Source organism: Pogona vitticeps, chromosome 3 (genome assembly GCF_051106095.1).
Source record: "Pogona vitticeps strain Pit_001003342236 chromosome 3, PviZW2.1, whole genome shotgun sequence".
In the NCBI taxonomy this organism is placed as follows: domain Eukaryota; kingdom Metazoa; phylum Chordata; class Lepidosauria; order Squamata; family Agamidae; genus Pogona; species Pogona vitticeps.
Window position 1 is genome coordinate 88,948,337 of NC_135785.1, and position 6,650 is coordinate 88,954,986.

At 44.8% G+C, this 6,650-nt stretch overlaps 1 long non-coding RNA gene across 1 annotated transcript; it reads right to left on the bottom strand.

The window, feature by feature from the left end:
• Positions 1-3,124: 3,124 nt before the first annotated feature.
• LOC144588429 (uncharacterized) lies at positions 3,125-5,278 on the bottom strand. The gene is made up of 2 exons (XR_013543996.1): positions 3,544-5,278; positions 3,125-3,381 (listed from the first exon to the last, which is right to left on the bottom strand). It is a non-coding gene; the product is annotated as an uncharacterized LOC144588429 (long non-coding RNA).
• Positions 5,279-6,650: the final 1,372 nt, after the last annotated feature.

Genomic DNA, 6,650 nt, shown 5'->3' on the forward strand with positions numbered 1-6,650 from the left:
TAATGAGTGTGAAAGAGGGGAGTGGAAAAAATGGTCTGAAGCTCAACATCAAAAAAACTAAGATCATGGCCACTGGTCCAATCACCTCCTGGCAAATAGAAGGGGAAGATATGGAGGCAGTGACAGATTTTTCTTTCCTGAGCTCTATGATCACTGCAGATGGTGACAGCAGACACAAAATTAAAAGACGCCTGCTCCTTGGGATGAAAGTGATGACAAACCTTGACAGCATCTTAAAAACAGAGACATCACCTTGCCGACAAAGGTCCATATAGTCAAAGTTATGGTTTTTCCTGTAGTGATGTATGGAAGTGAGAGCTGGACCATAAAGAAAGTTGACCACTGAAGAATTGATGCTTTTGAATTGTGATGCTGGAGGAGACTCTTGAGAGTCCCCTGGACTGCAAGGAGAATAAACCTGTCCATTCTAAAGGAAATCAACCCTGAGTGCTCACTGGAAGGACAGATCCTGAAGCTGAGGTTCCAATACTTTGGCCATCTCATGAGAAGAGAAGACTCCCTGATGTTGGGAAAGTGTGAAGGCAAGAGGAGAAGGGAACGACAGAGGACAAGATGGTTGGGCAGTGTCATTGAAGCTACCAACATGAATTTGACCAAACTCCAAGAGGCAATGGAAGACAGGAGGGCCTGGTGTGTGCTGTCCATGGGGTCATGAAGAGTCGAACATAACTAAATGACTAAACAACATACTCTTCCTATTGCCACTTCTGATATCACACCTTAAAAATGCAAAATAAAACAAATACAGTGGTGCCTCGCTTAACGATGTTAACTGGTTCCAAAAAAATCGCTGCTAAGCTATTTCATCTTTAAGCGAAACGCGGTTTCCTATTGAAATGCATTGAAAACCGGATAATCCGTTTCAATGGGAACGAATTGCCATCCTTAAGCGAAAATCGCCATAGGAAACATCTTTAAGCAAAACACAGTTCCCCAATTGAAATGCATTGAAACCTATTCAATGCATCTCAATGGGGGGGGGAATACAACAACAAATTAAAAAAGAGTCAGAACAAAGTCAATTTTGGTTAACAAAGGGTTTATTAAGTGCACTTTATTATTTTAAACATTTTAAACAGTAAACTTTAACTTTATAAATAACAGAAAAACTTTTAAAAAACAGCAGACATGAGGCATGAACTTTAAGTTTATAAACTTTAACTTTATAAATAACATAGAAAAACATTTTAAAAACAGCAAACATGAGGCACGATTGTACAAAACTCTTTAGAAAGTGTATCAACATACAGAAAGTCTTCATAAAGTGCACAAACATAAAAAACATTACCTAAATTTTTAAGGACATTACAGAAACTTTTAACATTGTACTGTACAGTACAGTAAACATTACATTACAGAAACTTTTAACATTTTAAAACTGAACAAGTGAGGCTAAAGTCTGTAAACCACCCGGACCAGTGTTCAATGCAGGGACCTGGAGGCACACAGAACTGTCCCCACATCACAGCAGCAGTCTTCTAGGAGGATGAGGGGGAGGAAGAAGGCAACTGGGCACCACTGGTGGAAGGAGCAGGTTCCTCTTCCTGTCTTGGCCTCTTTGTGAGGAACCGCTCCATAGTCAGCTGCTTCTGCCGCCTTTTCAGCATTCCTCTGAAAGGGGACACAATCCTTTCATCATAGGAGTTTGAAAAGTTATGTGCCAGAGCCGTGTCCAGGTGGTGCCGCTGCGCTACAGTCTGCACAAACTGCCAGCAGTGCAAGAACTTCTTCAGGTCCCTGGTGGACAGCTGTTCCTCCTCCGGCTGTTCTTCCTGCTCCTCCATAGCCTCAGCCTGCATCTCGACCAGCTCCTGGGTGGACAGTTCCTGGTCGTGGCCCTCCACCAGTTCAGAAATGTCCTCCTCTATGACCTCGCGTCCCATGTTCCTCCCCAAGGCCACAATGTCCTGCATCACTGTGGATTCTGGTACAGGTGCAGAAACACCAGTAGCCACACAGTCTGGCCAGAGCGGGCGCCACGCAGAGTTCAAGTTCCTCTGGCTGATGCCGTCCCAGGCCTTGGCGATCATTTTGAGGCAGCCGACAATGTCAAAGTGCTCCTTCCAAAATTCATGGAGGGTGAGGTTGGTGGCCTTGGTCATCTTGAAGCACTGCCGGAAAAGCTCCTTCGTGTAGCTCTTCTTGAAGTTGGCGATGACCTGCTGATCCATTGGCTGGAGTACTGGGGTGGTGTTAGGCGGCAGGAACATTATCTTGATAAAGCTGAACTCCTGCAACAAGTTGTCCTCAAGGCCTGGAGGATGGGCAGGAGCATTGTCCATGAGGAGCAAGGCCTTCAGTGGCAGGTCCTTCTCCACAAGGTAACGCTTCACAGCTGGGCCAAAAGCATGATTGACCCAGTCCACAAACAGGGTGCATGTGACCCAAGCCTTGGCATTGGATCACCACATCACCCTCAGCTGGGCTTTGTCCACCTTGTGCTTCTTGAAAGCCCGTGGATTCTCAGAGTGGTACACCAGCAAGGGCTTAATCTTCAGGTCCCCACTGGCGTTGGCACAGAAGAGGAGGGTGAGACGGTCCTTCATGGGCTTGTGGCCAGGCAGCTTGCTCTCCTCTTGCACCAGGAAGGTCCTTTTGGGCATCCTCTTCCAAAACAGCCCGGTCTCGTCACAGTTGAAGACCTGCTGTGGAAGGTAGCCCTGTGTAGTCAACGACCTCCAGGAACTCCACAGCAAAGTCCTCAGCCGCAGGAGCATCGGAGCTGGCAGCCTTTCCATGCCTCACCACGCTGTGGATGCCGGATCTGGTTTTGAAGCGTTCAAACCAGCCTCTGCTTGCCTTGAACTCTTCTGGCTCAGCTGAGGTTCCGGGCTGCTGCTCCACGAGGTCCGCATACAAGGCTTTGGCCTTCTCACAGATGACAGCCTCAGTCACTGTGTCCCCTGCACGCTCTTCTCTTCCATCCAGAGGACCAGGAGCTTCTCCACCTCCTCCAGGACAGCTGGCCCTTTCTTTGCGATCCTGGTGACACCCTTCGCTGCATCCGTGGCAAGGATCTTCCCCCTCATCTCTACAATGGTGCCAATGGTGGATGGATTCCTGCCATACTCCCTGGCGATGTCCGCAATGCGCTTGCCTCCATTGTACTTCCGGAGGATCTCCCTTTTCATCTCCAGGGTCATCTTCTCCCTGGTCAGCTTGCCAACCTGGGCAGAACCAGGCTTCTTGGGGCCCGTGTCAGCTGTTGCTACTTTAAGAAAAAAGTCAGTGCTTTACATCCGCTTCACCTTCCCACACATCTTCCCACACCTGGCCAAAACTGCCCTGGACAAACAAGTGGCATAACACCCCCCCCAGCACAAGCTAAGAAAAAAAACCCACAGGAGAACAAATTCAGACCTACCTTTTGCTGTCCCAGAAGCTATGGAGAACTAGACTGCAGGCCACACCACGCCACATTACAGGAGGATGCCTGACCAAAGAAATTTTGAAAAAAAATTAGACTTAGCATAATAACCCTCCCCCAGCACAAGGTAAGAAGAAGAAAACACAGGAGAAGACCTACCTGTAGCTGTCCCTGAAGCAGCAAACTCCACCGCAGGCCACACCACACGAACGCCACACGAACTGCAGGAGGGTGCCTAACCAAAGAAAAAGAAATTAAACTTGGCCTAACCTTCCCCCCCACCACCAAAAAAGGAGAACAAATGCAGACCCCCGGGCTGTTTAAACCATCGTTAAGCAAAACAGGGGGACCCAGAATGTAATCGCTATGGGAAGCATGGTCCAGAAAGCGCTAAGCGAAAATTGCCCATAGGGACCATCGCTAAACACTCCAAAAAAGTCGTCAAGCGATTTTGTCATAAAACGAAGCACTCGTTAAGCGAGGCACCACTGGATTGCCTCACCAACTAGGACTGATAACACAGAACAGCACATAACTTGAAAGATTCCTGTCAAAAATGCCTTATAAGATCTTCAGAAAGTAGTTGGAAAATATTGCTTAATATATGTCAAAAAGTAAATTTGTAACTACTGTTACATTACTGATGAAATGTAACATATTTCTATTCCTATTACTGCAAATACACTTAAAATATCTCTGACTGTTTTCTATTGGCCTGGCAATCTTTCAGCCATACATCGATCTCCTTCCCCATTCAAACCTCATAATAACCTTGAGAGGTAGATCAGACTGACAGAGAGAAACTAGCTCAACAACCCCTCAGTAAGTTTCACAGCTCAATGGGGTCAGCAATGCAAAATAAAGAGAATCCTCAAGTGATAGAATGAACTCCATCATGGTTTAATGCAAGTGAAGACTTCTTCTGCTGAAATGCTCCCACAGGGCTGAAAATTATGGGCATCAATTCCAGCCCTTCAGGTTACAGTGTTGCAGAACAACTCCATTACAGGTCTTGCTCTGGGTGGATTCAGCCAGAAAATGTGACTCTTTATTATTTTATTATTTAAAATATTTTACCCAGCCTTTCTCCTTAAAAAGGACCCAAGTCAGTTTACATCATTGAAAGACAAAATTTGAAGATAAAAACAATGAGCATGAAAAGTGGCCTACATTGTTAAAAGGCAATATTTAAAGCTAAAAACAATCAGTATAGAAAGGCAGTTTACATTATAAAAAGGCAATATTTAAAGCTGAAAACACAAACTATAGAAATATTTAAAAGGAACAAATACCACTTATACATCCTTATCTATAAAGCTTGCAGCAACAGCTCACTCTTAAATATGGAGTATCACTACTGTGCTAACAACCTCTTTACAACAAATTTCCAACAAATCTGTTAAAAGGCTTCTCAAAGGCCAAAGAAGAATTATTTTCCTGCTAACAAAAACATAGTTTTTCTGTACTGAGAACAATATTAATTTCAGACTCATTTTGACTTTCATTGCCTTAAAAGAGAGAAATGAGCTTTAGACAGGCACTCAACTCTCCCATTGAAATCAGTGTGGGTTTATTTGGCTGGATAAAGATTACTGTATGTTACTTAGATTAGAAACAGCTTTCACTGTAAATGTGCCAAAAATACTGAATCATTATTTGCTGATTAGTGTCCAGATGCATGCCAGGAGGGTGGGGCAGAGCACCACCTCAGCCAGAACCTGACAGAAATCATGGTTTCCAGCTTGGACTAGGCTTTTGTGGATGGCTTCTTTGCAAATTTTGATGGGTTTCTGACAGTCTGAAATGATTCCCACAATTCCACAAAATCTCTGAGCATATGAGACCAGTCTTCTCTCACCAGCCATTCTTAAGCCTTTCTCTCTGTATATTGCAGTACGTAATGAAGCACAACCTGCTCTACAGCCATTTAAAAAGACAAAGACAGAGCATACAAGGTAAAGCCTAGCACAGTCCAAGAGAATCTTACGTTACACTAGTCCCAAACCCCATAAACTGCATTTCTGGAATCTATCTAAAGGAAGGAGGTGAACATTCCTGTGTCTCATCGAATCAGACTGTCCTGACACCACAGGACACTTCAACCAAAGAATGTTCAACCCCATGGCATTTCTTACCCCGATGCAACAGCAGGGCAAAAAGAAGGTAATTTTTTCTCATCCACATTTCTGTAATTTGCCTCAATTGTCCTTGTACAACACTGGGGTCCTTTCACTTTGAGAAACAAAATATACACAGAAAGCAAGCACAGAATACCTGAGAGATTGTTCAGAAAGATCCAGGCACACCGTTTGCTTCTTCTGATCTTCAGAAGCCCATGAAACAAGGCAACAGGCATTGTTCTGTGTAGCCATGTACTCAAACAGTTTGCAGAAAAAAAAACGAGAACTCCCTTTGAGACTGCCAGGAGGTATCTGTCCTTCTCATGAGCGAGGAGGATGATTTTGGAGTTCCTTGCCCTCATGACCAAGGATCTCTAGGAAATCTGGCAGGGCAATTTTACTCTTGTAATATAGATAATATTATTATTTCTATTAGTATATTACTATAATGATGATGATTATGATATGTCATCTAGTCAATTCTGACATGTCAACTAGAGATGGGCAAAAACCACTGAACTGGAGGCTTGTGTCAGTTCATTTTTCAACCCAACATGTTTTCGGCACTTCTCACCCCTGCCTCCTCTGAACGGCACCCACTCAAGGCAGCACCCGGGGGAGGCAGAGCAGGGAAGCCAAATCACTACAGTTGTGCCCCCGCTTGACAACCACCCCGCATTACGATGAATCTGCTTCACGATGAAGTTTTGCGATTGCAATTGTGATCGCAAAACGTTTTAAATAGGGTTTTTTCGCTTTGCAATGATCGGTTCCCTGCTTCAGGAACCGATTCTTCGCAAAACGATGTTTTTTAAACAGCTGATCGGCAGCTTCAAAATGGCCACCGGCTTTCAAAATGGCCCCCCGCTGTTTTCTAGGGACGGATTCCTCGCTATCCAGGCACTGAAAATGGCCACTGTATGGAGGATCTTCGCTGGACAGTGAGTTTTCAGCCCATTGGAACGCACTGAACGGGTTTCAATGCATTTCAATGGGTTTTTTTAATTTCGCATTATGATGTTTTCGCTTAACAGCTATTTTCCTGGAACGGATTATCGTTGTTAAGCGAGGCACCACTGTACCTCTGAGTGGGCCCCCACTAGAGGAGGTTGGGCTGGAAAGCACTGAACACCTATTCAGGA